Source organism: Podarcis pityusensis (genome assembly GCF_964106645.2).
Source record: "Podarcis pityusensis genome assembly, chromosome: 2".
NCBI classification, from domain to species: Eukaryota; Metazoa; Chordata; class Lepidosauria; order Squamata; family Lacertidae; genus Podarcis; species Podarcis pityusensis.
This window is the reverse complement of record NC_138029.1, coordinates 13,168,494-13,190,218: the sequence shown is the minus strand read 5'-3', so window position 1 is coordinate 13,190,218 and position 21,725 is coordinate 13,168,494. Positions and strand designations below refer to the sequence as shown.

The 21,725-nt window shown below is 49.7% G+C and overlaps 2 long non-coding RNA genes across 2 annotated transcripts; one reads left to right on the top strand and one right to left on the bottom strand.

The window, feature by feature from the left end:
- The first annotated feature begins 2,952 nt into the window (after positions 1-2,952).
- Positions 2,953-7,119, top strand: LOC308471283. The gene is made up of 2 exons (XR_013982876.1): positions 2,953-3,146; positions 6,647-7,119. It is a non-coding gene; the product is annotated as an uncharacterized lncRNA (long non-coding RNA).
- LOC308471173 lies at positions 6,898-13,720 on the bottom strand. Its single transcript, XR_013982749.1, has 3 exons — positions 13,171-13,720; positions 12,655-12,735; positions 6,898-8,184 (listed from the first exon to the last, which is right to left on the bottom strand). It is a non-coding gene; the product is annotated as an uncharacterized lncRNA (long non-coding RNA).
- Positions 13,721-21,725: the final 8,005 nt, after the last annotated feature.

The following is a 21,725-nucleotide window of genomic DNA, read 5'->3' as shown; positions in this document are numbered from 1 at the left end:
TGAGTCGCTTTCAATCAGTCTCACATGCCAGTATGGGGAATATGCTTGGAGGCACAGCTCAGCTGACCATTTGTGAGCTGGAGGTCCCACATTCACCCTGCCTGTTGAAAGTAAGCCAGGAGACGCTGGGTCCTTTGATGGTTGTGCATGCATGCTCTGTTAGTACTTAATTGACATAACAGAATCATCAAATTGGAAGGCAGGGACAAACACGTGCCCACTGGTATGAACAGAAAAGACAAATTGTTCTTATACAAATTCAAATACATGTGGGTGTGGACTATAGGCAACCCCCCTCCAGGTGCACATTTAGGAGGGGGTTACGTGCAAGGCACTGTGCGCCTTAGTGAAATCACGCATATTTGAAACACCATTGAAAAAGCCAGCAAACACCCATTACACCTCATTTTGTGATGTTTCTGTGGTGTATTGAACGTGTGTAAATGGGTGCTGTGTGCCTGTACTCTGGTCTAATTCGAAGCGGGGGGAGGAGTGGATTAACAGCTCAAATAATGTTCAAATGTGGACACGTCCCTAAACTCACAGCAAATCTATGGGTAATTGACTGAGGAAGTTCAGCTATAGCAACCGGCAAGTTCAGCTGGTGCAAAAAGTACCGTATTTTTTGCACCATAACACTCACTTTTTTCCTCCTAGAAAGTAAGGGGAAATGTCTGTGCGTGTTATGGAGCGAATGCCTGCGGGTGGCGGGGGGGATCTGCTGCAGTCATGAGCAGAGGATCCATGGTTCCCCTTCCTTCCCTCCTCTGTGGTTACAAAGCATGGATCCACATGGATCCTCAGGATTTTTTCATTGGGCTACTCCAAACTCACTGTCAGATCACATGTCTGTGGCCACAGCATGAACCACAAAAATCATATATCCACTATTTCGTTTAGAATATTTTTTTCCTTGTTTTCCTCCTCTAAAAACTATGTGCGTGTTATGGTCTGGTGCGTGTTATAGAGCGAAAAATACGGTACCTTGCTAACAGAGCTGAAGGCCTTGGGAGCCACGTCTAGCTGCGCATTGCCTCTCCGTTGTTGTTAATATGGCTACAGTTCAACACAATGGCTTTGACTCAGGGTATGCCAAATATTCTCGAATTTTGATATTTGACTTGAAACCAGCAGTTTGCTTGCAGTCAAGCAAATTACCAGGGGGCAGGGCAAAGACTCTTTCAACAGCGTTTCACTGTTTCGACAGTGTTCATTATTGGAGTTAGGGAGAGGGCCTTCTCAACAGTGGCACCCTCCCTATGGAAAGCCCTCCCTTCAGATGTCAAGGAGATAAAGAACTACACAAATTTAAGAAGTCATCTGAAGGCAGCCCTGTATTGGGAAGTTTTTAATGCTTGACTACAGGAGCTCCCAGTGTGATTGGAACTTGTGCATCTCTGCGCAGGGCAGATATGCGAGATATTATCACATGTTATACCAGAGCTGCAAAAAGCAGTAGGGCATGGGTCCTTTGCAGAGGGTGTTTTTCCTTCTTCTTTCCTATAATGTATATGAGATGGCTTTAAGTGACCACAAAGGAGAATACCTATCTCCCACTACTTTCCCTCCCAGTCTGACTATGCTAGCCTACCCATAGCTGGTTGCAGTTGATAACACCAGGCTGCCACACTGACCATCGCAGAAGAAAGAAGGAAACTCCAAGGTACACATGCTGGGAGTGATTTCTGGAAGTATTCTGAAACCAGCTCTGAGTTATCTCTGGGGCAAAAAAAAAGTTCATTTTAGTCCCTGGAAGTGGGGAGCTAATTAGTGATCATCTATGGGTCACATTTGGCCTGCCGTCTGTCAGTTCCTGACCACAACGCTATAGCCTATCATGCCATCTAATCTGAAAGCACCCACATTTACAGTGTTATTCAAGTGCCAAGTTGTCTATGGAGCAAAGAAACTCCAGAGAGAGGTTTCTAAAGGCTACCTCCCCTGAACAGGTGAGTCTCTAGGAAAAGTAACTCCATAATGAAACAACTTACTTCAGAAGTGTTGTTGTTGTTTAGTCATTTAATCGTGTCCGACTCTTCGTGACCCCATGGACCAGAGCACGCCAGGCACTCCTGTCTTCCACTGCCTCCCGCAGTTTGGTCAAACTCATGCTGGTAGCTTCCAGAACACTGTCCAACCATCTCGTCCTCTGTCGTCCCCTTCTTCTTGTGCCCTCCATCTTTCCCAACATCAGGGTCCTTTCCAGGGAGTCTTCTCTTCTCATGAGGTGGCCAAAGTATTGGAGCCTCAGCTTCAGGATCTGTCCTTCCAGTGAGCACTCCAGGCTAATTTCCTTAAGAATGGATACGTTTGATCTTCTTGCAGTCCGTGGGACTCTCAAGAGTCTCCTCCAGCACCATAATTCAAAAGCATCAATTCTTCAGCGATCAGCCTTCTTTATGGTCCAACTCTCACTTCCATACATCACTACTGGGAAAACCATAGCTTTAACTATACGGACCTTTGTTGGCAAGGTGATGTCTCTGCTTTTTAAGTCAGAACTGATGTAGGAATGGCTTATTTGGTCTGTCAGCAGTTTGAATCCCTGCAACGGGGTGAGCTCCCTTTGCTCGGTCCCTGCTCCTGCCAACCTAGCTGTTCGAAAGCACGTCAAAGTGCAAGTAGATAAATAGGTACCGCTCCGGCGGGAAGGTAAACAGCATTTCCGTGCACTGCTCTGGTTTGCCAGAAGCGGCTTAGTCATGCTGGCCACATGACCTGGAAGCTGTACGCTGGCTCCCTCGGCCTATACAGCGAGATGAGCGCCGCAACCCCAGAGTCGGCCACGACTGGACCTAATGGTCAGGGGTCCCTTTACCTTTACCATCAAACCAGAAATATAAAACTTGAGTTTTGTATTTAGGGTTGTCCCTCCAAACATGTTTGAAAAGACCCCAAGATAAAGGGGGTCCTCAACATTAGCGGGCCCACATCCACCTGAAGTGAAAACAATAGGCAGATAATTTGCTGCCTGAGCTGAAGCAGCAGATAGTGCCCTCTAAGGTCAAAGTGCATAATATACCCAATGCCACTCAAGTTATTTTCTATTTCTAGAAAAAGAGGAGCCAGAACTCACCATGAATGCCTCCCTTGTTCTCTTATAATGGCAATGGCATCCACCTGAGAGCTGTCAGAACTGAGTTCTGGTGAGTTCCAGCTGAAAAAAGCCGTATATCTATATCTGTCTGTCTTTCTATATCTCTCATTTTACCCCATACTTCAGCAAATAAAAAAGGCTTGTACGACTGCTTACATACAGCTCTCCCTGCCTCTCAGCAGTTAAAACACTATAATAATAAATTAGTTAACAATGCAACCCTGTCAGGACACCCAGAATCAGTTGCCCTGAGGTGACCGCCTTGCTCTGCCTAGTGGCAAGACCAGTGCTGGCAGGCAGTGATTTTAATTCCCCACAAAACCCTGGAGTGTCCGATATAAAGTCACTACAGGGAATTGTGGGAAATTAGGATGGCTGTCTGCTGCTGTCGCCAATGTATCATGGGCAGTGCCAGATGGGGGTCATGGGGCAACCCCTCACCCAAACAAGGAACTCCCCACCCCCCACTTGCCTCCCCTTTGTGGGCATTAGCATATACTGTTATTTTTCTTTCCAAGATATTAACATGTGGGATACAACTCGCCCACCTAGAAATTAAGGCTGGGCGATATATCGTCCCAAAACCGGTTTGAAGTCCATAGTGTGATATCGGTTTCATTTCTGACCTGGCAATGTATCACAAATCATAATGTGTGTTATGGCTGGGTGATATATACGTATTGTCCCAAACTGGCTTCAAGTCCATAATTGGTTTCATAATTTTTGACCTGACAACCTATTGAAAACTGGGTGTGTGTGTGCTGTGCGATGCAAAAATCACAATGTGGGGGAAACCGTGAAGCCAACTAATGCCTCTACATAGCTCCAGCCTTATTTCAGACATTGTGATATATCAGTATATCGTTGCGTTTAGCTGGTGATATATCACAATGTTGAAAACCAGGTATTGCCCATCCCTACTAGAAATATGAGGGGTGCGGGTGGCGCTGTGGGTTAAACCACAGAGCCTAGGGCTTGCCGATCAGAAGGTCGGCGGTTCGAATCCCCACAACGGGGTGAGCTCCTGTTGTTCTGTCCCTGCTCCTGCCAACCTAGCAGCTCAAAAGCACAAAGTGCAAGTAGATAAATAGGTACCACTCCAGCGGGAAGGTAAACGGTGTTTCTGTGCGCTGCTCTGGTTCGCCAGAAGCGGCTTAGTCATGCTAGCCACATGACCCGGAAGCTGTATGCCGGCTCCCTCGGCCAATAAAGCGAGATGAGTGCCGCAACCACAGAGTCGTCCGTGACTGGACCTAATGGTCAGGGGTCACTTTACCTTTACCATACTAGAAATATACTTTGTCCCTTCTCTGCAATTTTTTCCTGGTGTCACCCCTGCACTGCACTATATCCTAAACATCGCTGGTGTGCCTCAGGGTGCTGGCGCTGGGCCTGTCCAACAGGATTTGCTCGGAAAGCGCTAAGGGCTGAGAGCAGTCAATACCTTCTACCCAGCGTAGCAGCTGCAGCAGTGGTTGCAGGAATATCTGGGGAGGGGGCTTTGAAGTACTTCTGTGATGGCCTGGGATTCGGACTCAGAGGCTGAACCTGAGGAATCCCAGCCTGCACAGGAGTCCCCGCCTCCAGAACCAGCTGAGCCGGGGCTGGGGCTTGAGCCTGAAGGGTCCTCACCTGTGCTGGATCCTCAGGTGCAGGCACCAGCAGAGTCTGCTCTGGCTCCTGAGGTGATGGAGGCCCCATTGCCTCCAGGTGCTCCACTCTCAGCCCCGGCAGGGGAAACTGAGGTTGCCTCTGGGTCTGGTAACCCTCCAGCCTCTCCTGAGCTGCAGAGGCTCAGGGCAGAGAGGCGGAGGGAACTACCGTATTTTTCGCACTATTGGACGCACCGGTCCATAGGACGCACCTAGATTTGGGGGGGGGGGGAATAAAGGCAAAAAAATTATTTCCCCCCCCCCGCCAGGCGTGGGGCTGGGGCGGGGGAAGCCCGAGCTTCCCCCTCCCCCAGAACGGGACCCAGAGCCATGCCGAAGCTGCGCGCAGCTTTGGCATCGCTCTGGGAGCTTGCGGGGCTGGGGGAGGAGGAAGCCCTCCGCCAGCCTCCAAACCATGTCGGGAGACAGCGGGATGGCGCGCTGCGCCTCTCCCGCTGTCCCCCGAGTTTGCGGGGCTGGGCCAGCCTTCTAACCAAGTCGGGGGACAGTGGGAAGGGCGCGCTGCGCCTCTCCCGCTGTCTCCCGAGTTTGCGGGGCTGGGCCAGCCTTCTAGCCAAGTCGGGGGACAGCGGGAAGGGCGCGCTGCGCCTCTCCCGCTGTCTCCCGAGTTTGCGGGGCTGGCGACGGGGAGGAGCAGGCTTCTCCCCCCGCCAGCCTTCTAGCCAAGTCGGGGGACAGCGGGAAGGGCGCGCTGCGCCCCTGCCGCTGTCTCCCGAGTTTGCGGGGCTGGCGACGGGGAGGAGCAGGCTTCTCCCCCCGCCAGCCTTCTAGCCAAGTCGGGGGACAGCGGGAAGGGCGCCCTGCGCCCCTGCCGCTGTCTCCCGAGTTTGCGGGGCTGGCGACGGGGAGGAGCGGGCGTCTCCCCCCGCCAGCCTTCTAGCCAATTCGGGGGACAGCGGGAAGGGCGCGCTGCGCCCCTGCCGCTGTCTCCCGAGTTTGCGGGGCTGGTGACGGGGAGGAGCAGGCTTCTCCCCCCGCCAGCCTTCTAGCCAAGTCGGGGGACAGCGGGAAGGGCGCGCTGCGCCTCTCCCACTTTCTCCCGAGTTTGCGGGGTTGGCGACGGGGAGGAGCAGGCTTCTCTCCCCCGCCAGCCTTCTAGCCAAGTCGGGGGACAGCGGGAAGGGCGCACTGCGCCTCTCCCGCTGTCTTCCGAGTTTGCGGGGCTGGCGACGGGGAGGAACAGGCTTCTCCCCCCCGCCAGCCTTCTAGCCAAGTCGGGGGGCAGCGGGAAGGGTGCGCTGCGCCTATCCCGCTGTCTCCCGAGTTTGCGGGGCTGGCGACGGGGAGGAGCAGGCTTCTCCCCCCCGCCAGCCTTCTAGCCAAGTCGGGGGGCAGCGGGAAGGGCGCGCTGCGCCTCTCCCGCTGTCTCCCGAGTTTGCGGGGCTGGCGACGGGGAGGAGCAGGCTTCTCCCCCCCGCCAGCCTTCTAGCCAAGTCGGGGGACAGCGGGAAGGGCGCGCTGCGCCTCTCCCGCTGTCCCCCGAGCTTGTGGGGCTGGCGGTGGGGCTCTCCTGAAGCCTGGCGGTGGGGCTCTCCTGAAGCCTGGAGAGCGAGAGGGGTCGGTGCGCACCGACCCCTCTCGCTCTCCAGGCTTCAGCGAAAGCCTGCATTCGCACCATAGGACGCACACACATTTCCCCTTCATTTTTGGAGGGGAAAAAGTGCGTCCTATAGTGCGAAAAATACGGTAAGTTCTCGCAGGAGGAGTGCTCGCCTCCAGGCCAGGAGAGGCAAGTCACCTGTGGACCGGGGCCGATAAAAGCCAGCCAACCCCAAGTTGCGGGAGCAACGTTGTTGGTAGCCTGTTCCTGCCTGCACCCTGTCCTGCTCTTCTGCCAGAGTTCCTGACCTCACCCGACTCCCTGCCTTGGACCCAGCTTCAGCTTTGATGGACAGTATCCATACCGCACCCTCGACCTCGGACTGGACTCGGACCTCGCCGGACGGTTAACCCTCGGGACCAGCACAACTTCTGCCTACGCCCTTCCCCAGAACCTGCCTTGCCATCACACCTCTGAGCTCAAGCAAAGCTAGGAGCCATGGCAGTTGGACACCAGCCCACATTTACTTGCTACTATTGAAAGCACCCATATTCTGAAGACAGATGGCTGAACAGAGAAGCTCACAATTCGTTTAATCTCAGGGATTCTCTTAGGTCAGCAGGATAACAAGATTCAGAAAGTATCTTCTCCAGAGCCCGAATATTCTTTGTGGGACCCATCCAAATGACAGCAATGGATCGTCACAATATAAATCTGATTTTCTGAACTGCTTTGTGAACCGTTCCGGTTGAAAAGCAGTATACAATTATTATATTATAAAATAAATATGAATAAAAAGAGTGAGGTCATTCCTGTAAGTTTGAGAAGGATTATTACCCCCATGGGGCAGATGGAGATATTAGCTTGCCTAAGGCAATCCATAGAGCTTATAGCTCAGGGGAGATTTGAACAAGGAGTGTTCCCAGTTTGTCTCCCTCTCCCTCCCTCTCAATCTCTCTTTCTCTTTAAAATGCTAGAGTGCAGCATCTGTTATCAGCATATTTTGCTGATTTAATGGAATTTTAACTGGATACTTTACATTAAGTTTGAAATCTATTCTGGCTAGCCCCAAGTGTTTGGAATAAGATGAGTGATAAATGACTATTACATATTAAAATATGATTACTCCTAGTCTAAATGTGCCCGAGCGCAGTAACTATCGCTGTAAAGAGGCAGCTGAACCCGGCAAAGAGGTTTTGAATCTCTGTTAGAGCATTCTGGAATCCCTTCCATTTACAGACTCCAAGCCAGGAATTTTGGAAAACTTTCCATGCAGCCCAGACCAGAAGCTTAAGAAGCCAGAATAAACTAGGAGGTCTGCCAGAGTCCAGAAGGTTCCACGATGAATTGGCACAGTCCTTTTACCTACCACAAGGGGGCACAGAGCATCCCTTGCCCCCCCCCCCAAAAGGGGCAGTTTAGGACAGGGATGCTTGAAGCATCTGTTTGGCTGCATTGTCTCTTGCAATGGTCCTTTGACGCTCACAAATACTTGTGACGTTGAAATCTGACCACAGTTTCCCCTTCAGGCCAAGTGGGCGTTGCAAAGAGGCCACAGAGACTGGCATCCGGGCAAAGATAACTCCTTCTTAGCTTCACATGAGAAAAGAAAAAAAAAGTCACAAGAGATCTAATGGTCCATCTACTTGGGCATTCATCGGACCCCCAATGGTGGCTTCAGACCTGGAGACTTCAGAGGACCGGTGCACAAGTTAATTCATAGGCATCTTCCGGGCTCATTTTGCAAATGTTAAGCTACAGAAGGCACAATGTTTTTGCATACTTTGAGGGTTAAGAAGAATTCAGCTGCCCTGCAGATTTCCAATTAGGATGCAGCAGCAGGCTCGAGTGAGGCTCACTTTGGGATTCCTCAGCTGGTGGAAGGAAAGCAGAGAGGTTTATGCTTTTTACCTCAAGGTTTACCCTTCTCTCTCCCACATCTCCTCGCTCAATCCCGCAGGCAAGAATATCACAGAAGGGGTGGTGGCGGTGGAGGTCAGCGCACTGCCGAAGCACATGAGTTGCAAGCCAGCAAAGTCCCTGGTTCGAGTCTCTGCCATGAACACACTGGGTGGTCTTTAAGGCAAGCCATTATTATCTCGGCCTCAAGATGAAACTAGCTGTGATGGCGGTAGACCCATTTATTTAAACCTATAGCTTGTTGACCATGGGGAGGGATTTTAGCAAAGCAGTGGAGCACATGTTTTTATACAGAAAGTCGCTCAATCCCTGGTGTCTCCAATTGAAAGAGGAAAAAACCAATTGGAAGGTGATGTGGCGGGGGGTGGGGTGGGGAAACAATTCCTCCTGAAGCCCTAGAGAGAACGATTGCCAGTCAGAGTAGGCTTGATGGATAACTAATCTCACCTGGTATAAGGTGCTTTCCTATGTTCCCAAGCCAGCTCTGTCCCAATCATATATAAGATAGGAAGCAGGCCTCCAATTTTAAGAGCTACAGGGTTGCTGAACACTCCTCCGTCTGCCAACACTGTGCCCACCAGCACCTCCTATGGTGTCCGCAGAAGGTATCAGTAAATGTTGTTGTTGTTTAGTGGTTTAGTCGTGTCCGACTCTTCGTGACCCCCTGGACCAGAGCACGCCAGGCACTCCTGTCTTCCACTGCCTCCCGCAGTTTGGTCAAAATCATGCTGGTAGCTTCGAGAACACTGTCCAACCATCTCGCCCTCTGTCGTCCCCTTCTCCTTGTGCCCTCCATCTTTCCCAACATCAGGGTCTTTTCCAGCGAGTCTTCTCTTCTCATGATGCGGCCCAAGTATTGGAACCTCAGCTTCAGGATCTGTCCTTCCAGTGAGCACTCAAGGCTGATTTCCTTAAGAATGGATACGTTTGATCTTCTTGCAATCCATGGGACTCTCAAGAGTCTCCTCCAGCACCATAATTCAAAAGCATCAATTCTTTGGCGATCAGCCTTCTTTATGGTCCAACTCTCACTTCCATACATCACTACTGGGGAAACCATAGCTTTAACTATACGGACCTTTGTTGGCAATCAGTAAATATCAGTAAATATTCCCTGAAAATTCCACAGTGCATGAGAGACTCATCCTGCTCAACTCATGTTTGTACTGGCTTGGCCTTGCTACAGGCTCCTACAGCCAGTGGCATAGTGTTAAGTTGTAGGTGAACATATCAGACGACACAGCGATTCTTCAGACAGCTCTTGTTTATTCACAGGCCAGAACAGAACTGAACTGAAGGGTTCATCCAACCTGCTTATATAGAGCTCAACTACAAAGCAACAGTAACAACTTTCTGTAACTATCCAATCACTGAACGTCACTTTCAATTCCTTATTTGCATATGTGGACCTGAGTGAAAACTATCTACAGCATCCCCCTGCTGGCCCAGAGTGAGAACTTCAGTACATAACACATAGCATGGAGGGGGGAGGCAGGGGGCCATGGCCCTAGGCTCAAATTTCTGAGGGGGTGCAACCTGGTGGGGGCACCTTCTTTCTCCTTGTGGATGGTGAAGGGATGCCCACCCGCACCCTGCCCCTGGGTTGGCAGAGAAGGAGGGAGGGAGGGAGGGGTAGGGTGGTGCCACTGCTGCTGCCTAATGAGGAGGAAGGGAGGAAAAGGAAGGTGGGAAAGCTCTTCTGGAGCCACGTGCGTTGCCCAGAGCGCCTCACTGCAAGGCAGGAGGGCGAGGCGGCACAGTGGTGTTCCTGGCTTCACGTTTCTCTGCCTTATCTCTGCTCCTAAGTTGGAGCAAGTTTGCAAGAACAGACTCCACTGATTAGATGCTGGACGGCAAAGGGACTGACTGCTGCTCAGTCCACCCCGGGCAGCGGCAACCCATGCTACGCCCCTGCCTACAGGAGACATTTTGTGTTATGGTACATCTCCACTGTCTCACATTCCAAATATGCCCGCTGGCCCCTAAAGGCTGGTGACTTCTGCTCTGACAGATCACTCCCCTACAATCAAATGCTTCTCCTGCCCCCAAACTCCAATTTATTTGGGTTCCAATACCAAAAAATGAGCCCAGCTGAGAGGGAAATGCTTAGGGATACAGACTGTGGGGAAGAAAGTTATTTCAGTTTACCTGCATATTTGTTTGTTCATTAAATCAACCCCAGCCATGGACACATGGCTGAAATTACCTTCTGGGTGCAGGTATTGCTAAGGAATCTGAAGTGGGACAACAGGTAAGACTGTGCTCTTATTTGCCTCCACTTATGCTCTTCTATTTTATACGTACTCAAAGCAAATATTGCAAAGGCGCTGTTGTCTCCAGAGTACTCTCTATCCTTCTCTCTCTCTCAGTTCCAAAGGAAGCCAAACTTAGGATGGGGAGAAATTCTATTCAGTTTGCACTGAATGATGAGGCTATCCAGGGCTTTTGTTCAGCCATAACTCAGTTTGGGCACCTCTCAGAGGGGCACCTTTGTCATTACAGTGGTACCTCGGGTTACATACGCTTCAGGTTACAGACTCCGCTAACCCAGAAATAGTGCTTCAGGTTAAGAACTTTGCTTCAGGATGAGAACAGAAATTGTGCTCCGGTGGCACGGCGGCAGCAGGAGGCCCCATTAGCTAAAGTGGTGCTTCAGGTTAAGAACAGTTTCAGGTTAAGTACGGACCTCTGGAACTAATTAAGTACTTAACCCGAGGTACCACTGTATAAGAGAACGAGTGAGGTGCACATGGTGAGTTCCAGCACCTCTTTTTCTAGGAAAATAGCACCACGGCTACCTAATGTTTCCTTTCTGAAACAATATGCAAAATATGAAGCGTGGCCATCCCTCATAATAAGCACATCTCTGTATTTTGAAATGCCATTCTCTAGCCAAGTGTACAGAAATGTGTGCATTTTCAAAAAATATGTACAGTACAGTAGGCAAAATTGTCTACGGGCATTTGTGTATTAGTATAAATTTGCACTAAAATGCTTGTGAGTACAGTGGTACCTCGGGTTAAGTACTTAATTTGTTCCAGAGGTCCGTACTTAACCTGAAGCTGTTCTTAACCTGAAGCACCACTTTAGCTAATGGGGCCTCCTGCTGCTGCCGCGCCACCGGAGCACGATTTCTGTTCTCATCCTGAAGCAAAGTTCTTAACCCTAGGTACTATTTCTGGGTTAGCGGAGTCTGTAACCTGAAGCGTATGTAACCTGAAGCGTATGGAACCTGAAGCGTATGTAACCTGAGGTACCACTGTACTTTAAACAAAAATGTCAAACTGATATGGAAATGTAGAGAATGGAAGTTAAAGTGGGAAATATGAGAAACTGAGAGAAAATGACATTGACAGATTCAGTCATCCGTACACCACGCGCAGGTCATCTTGGCCTAGAACTTCTCACTGGTCAGGGTAGTGAGCCACAAGCAGTGTTGTATTCTGGCCTCCATTTAGTCTCTTGGTAGAGCGGATGGATGTTCTCGAAGCTACCAGCATGAGTTTGACCAAACTGCAGGAGGCAGTGGAAGACAGGAGTGCCTGGCGTGCTCTGGTCCAGGGGGTCACGAAGAGTCGGACACGACTAAACGACTAAACAACAACAGAGCGGATGGAATGGCTACTTTTTACTGGCGCATCTCCCTCTGAACTCAGCCTCCAGCAAAGGTTTCCTTAGAGCTGCTCCACCTCCCCCTCTTTCCCCCAAAATCTTGTTCATGGTAGGCAAACTAGGGCCCGGAGGCCGGATCCAGCCCAATCACCTTCTAAATCCGGCCCGCGGACAGTCTGGGAATCTGTGTGTTTTTACATGAGTAGAATGTGTCCTTTTATTTAAAATGCAGCTCTGGGTTATTTGTAGGGCCTGCCTGGTGTTTTTACATGAGTAAAATGTGTCCTTTTATTTAAAAGGCATCTCTGGGGCATAGGAATTCATTCATTTTTCCCCCTTCAAAATATAGTCTGGCCCCCCACAAGGTCTGAGGGACAGTGGACCGGCCCCCTGCTGAAAAAGTTTGCTGACTCTTGTTAGACTGAGCAGAAGAACTTCATGGCAAGGAGGGGTGGGCGGTGGGGACTGATTCGTCTTTTTTTTTTTTTTTAATAGCAGCAGATATTGCAGCAAGCTGGGTCCATTGCCGGGAGCCTCCCAGGTAATGAATGGGTAATAGGATTACCTGGGAGATCCCAGGGGGATGCTGCCACCTGCAGAAACTCCATCTGTTTATATTTGTTAGTCTTGCAGTCCTGACAGGGCCGAGGTCATTGGAGGGGCCTGACCCAATCAACAATCAACACAAAGGGAGATGGGTTTCATATTACAGATGTGGCCTGAGGCCTTGGATTCCCTGCCTCCACCAGTGAAGTGGGACAGGGGGAGATGATGAGAGAAAGATGGATTTGATGGCCTCCAAAGCACCGTACCTAGTGGAGTAATGTTGACTTGAGGTGTGTGTTGGAGGGAGACAGCTTCCTCTTTGGCTATCCAGTCAATGTGGAGTTTGTCTTGGTAGAAATTAGAAGAAGAAGAGAAGAGTTTGGATTTGATATCCCGCTTTATCACTCCCCTTCAGGAGTCTCAAAGCGGCCAACATTCTCCTTTCCCTTCCTCCCCCACAACAAACACTCTGTGAGATGAGTGGGGCTGAGAGACTTCAAAGAAGTGTGACTAGCCCAAGGTCACCCAGCAGCTGCATGTGGAGGAGCGGGGAAGCGAACCCGGTTCACCAGATTACGAGTCTACCACTCTTAACCACTACACCACACTGGCTCTCATTATTTATTTTAGTTCATTAGCTCCCCAACATTTCTCCGATGAAAATAGGGACATCTTATTAGACCCTCACCCATCTGACTGGGTTGCCCCAGGCACTCTGGGCAGCTTCCAACATATATAAAACATAATAAAACATTAAACATTAAAAAAAAAAACGCTTTCGCCTTTGGATGTCTTCTTAAAGTCGCGAAGTTACTTATCTCCTTGGCTCGGGGGTCGCGTAACTCCATACCCTCTAACATTTCTATGATAAGAGGGGCGTGCTAAGGAAAAGAGGGACATTCCGTGATCAAATAAAAAACCGGGATGCTTCTGTTAATCTGGGACTGTCCCTGGAAAATAGAAGGGTCTGCATTCCCAAGCTTCTACTTTCCACAGCTCTACGCCGGAGTGCCATTTGCAGGTTTCAATAGAGTGAATTGGGCTGAGGAAGTCCTTTCAGAAGGAAGGGAAAGGCTGCCAAACACATAACAATGATGTCAAAAATATACTTTGTAGAGACGCCATCCTCCTTCCCTGAACTGCAGCAGTCTTACGTGAGTTGGTTCTGGGTACATTAGCCGAGACAGAGTAGTACAGAAGGGCAAGGGAAGAAGTGATGGTCTTGTCCTGTCTGTCCATTGTAGATTGTCCTATGTGGGCTGGCTGAGGGCAGGCTGAGGTTGGTGGGGCAGTCCCTCCTTTGTCATAATGGACCAGTCTCATTTGCTGGTCATAAACAGTTGCCTTGGGAACAGGGCAGTTCACCATAGAGATGAAGCGCTAGAGTGGCTCCCCCATCCACCTTGGGTGGTTCTGGTCTGCAGGTGATAGCTTTCAGGTGGAAATTTAAGGACTGCTTGTCACTCCAGTCTCCTGTGTGAAATTTAGATACATGATAACCTTTCAAAAATAATGTTAGTTGTTGGTCCAAATCATAAGACGATCACTGTTGATCATCAAAATGAGCCTTGAGGCAACCTGTTTCAAACCGGGCAGAAAATCTGGCTAGTCCTGAGGTGAGACGGGCACCCATGAACTGAACTTGCCTGTCCATACGCCTTCCAATTGTAACTTTAAGCCAAGATGCCTGTCCTCTCCAAACACATCAGAGCCACCTCCGCAGCCCTAACTGGATTAGATCGTTCCCAGAAGCCAGCCCATTTTGCTCAGACCCCTTCTATAAACAGCTCACTTCAGACTTTCTTCATTTTTCCAAATCGAATTTATTTCAGGCACATTTGAAGTCATTGTGCCAGCTTGTGATTTCATTAGCCGGGCCCATGGCCTGCGGGTTGGAAAGGCCTGTCGGCTCGATGGAGATCTATAGTCCAATATCGGCCCAAGGAGCCATAAAGGCAGGTTCCCAGCAGAGAGATTATGTAGGGGGGGGGGACAATCTACTCCTGGCTTTTACGTTGTATGTGATGGATTAGCATATAAATCTTCACATCACACCACACATCAGGAACAGGGGTGGTGGTGGAAGCAGCTATCTCGTTCAGGCCAAGTTTTGAAATCCAGAGTGATTTTTGAGGCCACCTGACAGGTTCTCGCCCAACCAGGAAAAAGTCAGCATCAGATTCTGCGACAGTCTCTAAAGAGATCAGCTTGCAAAGAAGGAGATTATCACACTTGTCCTCGTGCATATCCTGTTACTGTGCTCCAGGACGGATAAAACTCCAAAACAGCCTCTTTTGAATGCATCTTACTCTTCTCTCTGGAACATCCTCCTTAGTCTCCCCCCAACACACAGTGAAAGTACCCTCAGCATGAGCCTTGCAAGTCCTTTTGGCCACGAAAGTTAGGGTCAGCAATCAGTATTGTTGGGCACCTGTCAAAGCCCACGCATAGGCAAGGGCGCACTGCTGGCACTCCCTGTTCCTGCCACTGCTCCTCTCATCACTGCCACCTGCTGGCCTCTGGTCCAAAGAGTGTGTTTGAAATCTACTCGGAGTCAAGAGTGGATTTCATGCTCTTTCTTCAGCTCATAGTGGTGAGGAGGAATGGAAGTTCCCCCAGAATGTCTGCTTTATATACTTTATTTACACAATGGGCCCCACGTGATTGGCTAATTCCGGGATTCACCTGTAGGCCAATCAGGTTGAGGGTTCACTTCCACCTGGAGCTGGATTGGGTGGCTCCTGTGGACCAATCAGACTGCTGCATTCTGGACCCTATTGTTCTAGGACCAATCAGACTGCTGCCTTCTGAATCCTATTGTTCTAGGACCAATCAGACTGCTGCCTTTTGGATCCTATTCAACTCAGTAGATAACAGCGTTCAAGCAAGAAAAGCAAGTGAGAAGAGGCAACTCCTGCCATCACGTGGTCACTTGCCAGCCCTTTCCATTGGGGTATCAGAGGAAGTAGCCAGTGCTGGGGAGGAGAGATGCCTACAAAGGGCATCTTGCCCTGAAGCCCCACAAAAATCTGGAGCCAACACTGCCAACCAAGCCTTTTCCAGACTATCACTGAGAAGATCCTTTCCCCATGTTGCACATGGCATGCCCAATGAAACAGGAGTGTTCGGTGCAGGAATCATGTTCATGGAGAGTCTTGAAGATGTGATGAGAGGGCTGAGATTCAGCCGTTACCTACTTTCAGGTCAAAGAGGGACAAGCAGGGAGACCAGATACACCAGTCCAACGGGTCATATCTCCCACTTCTTCTATGGAAGACAAAGCTGTCAATGTGATCTCAGCCTCAGTGGCCTGGAGTTTTGATAAGCATCCCAGAATAAGGTCACCATATGTTCCACCATGCTCACCATGTGTTCACTGATATTTGCTTTAAAAAAAAAAAATGTAGTGAGGAGAGACACGCTTCTCCAAACAATTAGAAACATTGAGTGGATATCTACTAGGAGTTTGAAGGTAAATCTGCTGCACTGCCAGCTAAGCAATTGCCGCACAATGCCTAATGATAGGGCCGGCCCTGTTTTTTCAAGGATTGTTCCCCGTGTTCAGACTGAAGAAGGAATTCAGATACCTTCAGAATTACCCTTATGGCATTTTCACAAGTTTATGAAAGGGCTTGTAAGCCCGACTTATCATATTTCTGCACATGTGTGAACAGTGTTAACAAAATCTGGCGGGGAAGCTATTTTAACTATCTAATCAGATAATCCATTTCCAGAAGCGCCTTTTGATACATTTCTCTGGAGACAGAGAAGCACATTTAGAGGGTTGAAAGTGTTTTGACAAGAGACCTGGCTTCCCATGGTGTGTACACATACTTATTTCATTTTGGCCCTCTGCTACCTCTGGCCAAACAGATTGGGCAGGTTTTTGAAACAATACGGAAACCTGCCCAACAAGTTTCAATAGAGGCAAAAGTGTAAGTGAGCAGGAACCTTTTCCCTTCCAAGCCCTTTTTCAGCTATTGAGAGGAAAAATGACTGCTGTCTCTAGGCTGAACTTCAATTTGACCTGAGAGGGAATTTTATGCCTTGGGTACCTCTTGCATAGCCAAGCTCTTTGCTTGTCAGGATCCAGCCATGAAGACTTGACAGACATTGAAGCATCTAGATTAGAAGGAAGCGGGCGAGGCAGGAAAAAGCGAGTTGGGAGAAACTTGCCTGCGCTGATACAGCTTAATCAGCCATGTGCTGACCCGCAACGCGAAGATGTGGGCCAGCTTCCCTGCAATGCCAGGGTTTTCTTAACTTTTTGGACTCATCCGTGCGCCAGGGAATGGAGCGGGGTGGGGGGGGGCGGGAGCAAGGAGGAAAGTTTGGTGCCAACTCACCACTCCACACAGATCTTCTCTGCAGTTCAAACCACTTGCAGATGTGACAAGGAGAGAGGAGATGGGGGAAGAAAAGCTGCAACATCTGGAAAAGTTTGGGGAAGGGACAAGCAGGGGGCTTAAAGGAATGGGTCCTCATAAGCGTGGAGCAGGAATGAGCCCTCTCCACCCAGCCCCTTCGCAGACTGCAAAATTGTTTCATTTTGGACACAGATGCACAGGCCCAACATCATTTGAACTACATTCCTGACTCTCTGAGACGTCGGCCTGTCATTTAGAACAGAGATAAAGTACCTGTGGTCCTCTGTTGATGCATCCCAATTTCCTTGTTGCCCCTTCTCCTCTCTGTCCAATTCCACAGCAGTAATGTCACTGCTGGGACGCGGGTGGCGCTGTGGGTTAAACCACAGAGCCTAGGACTTGCCGATCAGAAGGTTGGCGGTTCGAATCCCCGCGACGGGGTGAGCTCCCGTTGCTCGGTCCCTGCTCCTGCCAACCTAGCCGTTCGAAAGCACATCAAAGTGCAAGTAGATAAATAGGTAGCACTCCGGCGGGAAGGTAAACGGCGTTTCCGTGTGCTGCTCTGGTTCGCCAGAAGTGGCTTAGTCATGCTGGCCACATGACCTGGAAGCTGTACGCCGGCTCCCTCGGCCAATAAAGCGAGATGAGCGCCGCAACCCCAGAGTCGGCCACGACTGGACCTGATGGTCAGGGGTCCCTTTACCCTTTAATGTCACTGCTGGGAAGCTAGATCCACTGTGCCGCCACCCACGCCTGATCTGAGAAAGAGATGTCCTATACAGTAGTGAGCTATAGTGCTGGTCCAAGACATTTTGAGGCCTTGGATAGCACAGCAAACACAGTACAGTGGTACCTCGGGTTAAGAACTTAATTCATTCTGGAAGTCCGTTCTTAACCTGAAACTGTTCTTAACCTGAAGCACCACTTCAGCTAATGGGGCCTCCCGCTGCTTCTGCGCTGCCACGCAATTTCTGTTCTCACCCTGAAGCAAAGTTCTTAACCCGAGGTACTATTTCTGGGTTAGTGGAGTCTGTAATCTGAAGTGTCTGTAACCTGAAGCGTCTGTAACCCGAGGTACCACTGTACTCCCAAGTCAAGCTGCACCATACTCCCACAAGCACCTCTTTAATAACTAATATGCTGCAACCATTTTATTGCACCCTAAATCAACTTCCTGAGTTGGCCCCACTGCCTAATGGTAGGGGTGGCCCTAAGGTCTGTCTTGTCCTGCCTGTTGTGTGGGGCAGTAGCAACTCTCCTTCATCTTCGTGAGTGTCTTTTCTTGGCTACCTGAGATTCCTTTTAGTGGAAACAGCATCCTTAAATAACATACCCTCCAGCATTTCTCCGATAAAAACAGGGACTTCCTATCCATACCCTCCAACATTTCTCCCATCAAAATAGGGACGTCCAAAGGAAAACCAGGACATTCCGGGATCAAATCAGAAACCGGGACGGCTTCTGTAATTCTAGGACTGTCCGTGGAAAATAGGGACACTTAGGGTCTGAAATAGGCATGCTCATTTAGCTCACCTGCTGAGCTACATCGCTTCTCTTATTACTGTATTATTATAGAATTTATATACCGCCTTATACCTGGGGGTCTCAGGTTGGTTCACAGAATAAATTCAAGATATATAACCACAAAATACATAATAAAAATAAAAGCAACAACACAATATCCCCACCTGGGGGGGAGAACACATTTTAAAAGGGCATAAGATGTAAATCAGATCAACCACAGGCCTGGTTAAAAGGGAACGTTTTTGCCTGGCGCCTAAAGGTGTATAATGAAGGCGCAAGGGGAACTTCCCTGGGGAGAGCATTCCACAGATGGGGAGCCACTGCAGAGAAGGCCCCATTCTCATGTTGCCACCCTCCGGACCTCTTGAGGAGGAGGCACACAAAGAAGGGCCTCAGAAGGTGATCTCAGGGTCCGGGTAGGTTCACATGGAAAGAGGCAGCCCTTGAGGTATTGCGGTCCTGAGCTGTTTATCTTATTTGAGGATGTCATTGCTTAAACTTCATCCAGCCTTCTACTTGGCAAAATATACCATGTAACAGGTACTAGCCTTGATGGCGACGTTCAGCCTCACTGTCAGAGGCAACTTGCCTCTGAATACCAGTTGCTGAAAATCACAGGTGTGTGAAGAGCTGTTGCACTCCTTCTGGGGTGGGGTGGGGAGGCGTCCCAGGATGTTGGACTAAATGGATCCAGCAGGGCTGTTATGTGCCCCACCAAGCTTTTTGAGGCACCCAAAAATCCTGGAACCAGGCCTGGAGAAATAATCCACACAGCGTTCTAGGCTGGGGACCAAAATACACTCCACCAGGCAGGGTCAGTGAGGTAAAGCTCTGACTTACTAGACATTTTCTTGCCAGTAAAGCGAAAGCCCTCAGGGGAAGTCCAGGGAACCCACTTGGCTGCCTTTAATTAAATACTCAGTTGCAATGCTAAGGCAATAGGGAGCACTGAATGTGCATACATTTCAATGAATTAATCTCTGTGTTAAGAGAGCCAGGCAGAAACCTACTGAACAGAGCAGTAGGCTGAGTGGTAAAGAGCTGCTGGGTTGGCTGAATGGGGCACAAATCTGTCCAAAGATCCAAATTCTACGGTCAAGAGAATGAACGTCTGGGTCAAAATCTGATAAGGCACCTTTGCAGCAGCAAATTGAGCTGCGGCAAATAAGTGGTCCTATCACATCATGCCTTCACTGGCTGCCAGCAAAATGTCCAAAACTGAAGTTGACCTAAAGTTTATATTAGGCTGCCAGCCAAGCAGAAGGCTAGGCTGTTGGGGGAGGCGCAATTGAGGCCTGGGGAATCTTATAGCAGTGGGGAGCTCATTGCTTTTCAGACCTTTAGTAGAGGCATTGGATTTGGAGGGTGCAGAGGGCCTACGCAATATGAAAATGAACAAGAGGGAATGTATTTAGGAGAAGTGAGAATTAGGGAATAGGGGACATGGGTGGCGCTCTGGGTTAAACCACAGAGCCTAGGACTTGCCGATCAGAAGGTTGGCGGTTCGAATCCCCGCGACGGGGTGAGCTCCCGTTGCTCGGTCCCTGCTCCTGCCAACCTAGCAGTTCGAAAGCACGTCAAAGTACAAGTAGATAAATAGGTACCGCTCCGGCGGGAAGGTAAACGGCATTTCCGTGCACTGCTCTGGTTCGCAAGAAGCGGCTTAGTCATGCTGGCCACATGACCCAGAAGCTGTACGCCGGCTCCCTCGGCCAGTAAAGCGAGATGAGCGCCGCAACCCCAGAGTCAGCCACGACTGGACCTAATGGTCAGGGGTCCCTTTATCTTGCCTCTAAATCAGGTTTAGGGAACCTGTGCACTCTCCCTCCCCTTCAGATGTACTTGGGCTGCAACTCCTGCTACCTCTGACCATTGCTGGGGAGGGTTTGTGGGGAGTTTTAGTCCAAGACCTTCTGGAGAGCCACAGATTCCCGACACGTTTTAAGTGGAAATGAAAAACAGTTACACAAGTCTGAGCTATATGTGGCTATAGAGTGCTGCTTTGTGCCTCATGTGTGTTTGCTATGATCTTGGGCCTTTGGGTCTCTATGATTCTGCTTGCCATGGCTCAGGCAAGCATTTATTATTTATTTATTTATTTATTTATTATTATTATTATTATTATTATTATTATTATTATTATTCCGCCTTTTTCCCAGTCCAGGACTCAAGGCAGCTCTTACACAGATAAAACAGAACAATCTGAAAGCACAGAAAAGGCAATTGTTCAGAGGCTCTTGACTTATAAGCAGGGCTTTTTTTCAGCTGGAACTTGCTGGAACTCAGTTCTGGCACCTCTTAGGTGGGCGCCATTGCCAATCTAAGGAGGTGTTCGTAGTGAGTTCTGGCACCTTGTTTTTTAGAAAAATGTTGTTGTTGTTTAGTCGTGTCCGACTCTTCGTGACCCCATGGACCAGAGCACGCCAGGCACTCCTGTCTTCCACTGCCTCCCACAGTTTGGTCAAACTCATGCTGGTAGCTTCGAAAACACTGTCCAACCATCTCGTCCTCTGTCGTCCCCTTCTCCTTGTGCCCTCCATCTTTCCCAACATCAGGGTCTTTTCCAGGGAGTCTTCTCTTCTCGTGAGGTGGCCAAAGTATTGGAGCCTCAGCTTCAGGATCTGTCCTTCCAGTGAGCACTCAAGGCTGATTTCCTTCAGAATGGAGAGGTTTGATCTTCTTGCAGTCCATGGGACTTTCAAGAGTCTCCTCCAGCACCAGAATTCAAAAGCATCAATTCTTCGGCGATCAGCCTTCTTTATGGTCCAGCTCTCACTTCCATACATCACTACTGGGGAAACCATAGCTTTAACTATACCAACCTTTGTTGGCAAGGTGATATCTCTGCTTTTTAAGATGCTTTCTAGGTTTGTCATTGTCTAGAAAAATAGCACTAGGTATATTTCCCTGCCTTTCTTCTAAGGAGCTGAATATCGGGGTTGGTTTCCCACCCCCACCATTTTTCTCCTCAGAAACAACCCTGTGAGCTAGGTTTGGGGCCAAGAAGTTGTGACTACCTCAAGATCACCAGGTCAGCCTCATGGCAGCGTGGAGATTTCAAATCGGGCATCCCTTCTCCTAGCTAAAACCCCCACTCTTTGCACAAGGAACATCACCTGGTTGCTCATCCTCCTCTACATCTGCCCCTCAGCTGGTGGTCAAGGTCCTAGATTCGGGGGGGGAGGAAGCGGGGGGTCGAGAGGGAGAAGGTAATTCCCGCCAGCAGACTCCCAGAAATGCAGGGGACCAGTCTCCCTCTCTCTCCTCTGCTCTCCACAGCTCTCCACAATTCTTGCCTTGTCCAGGCCTCTTGGCCGGGTCTCAAGTCAAACAAAGTAGACGGCTGGTTACCGCAAAGCTGAGGTGATTCCGGGGGCTGCAGGGCCAAGCCAGGCGGCCCAGGAACAACGGGGCTATTGAGGGAAAGGGACCTCAGCGAGGAGGAG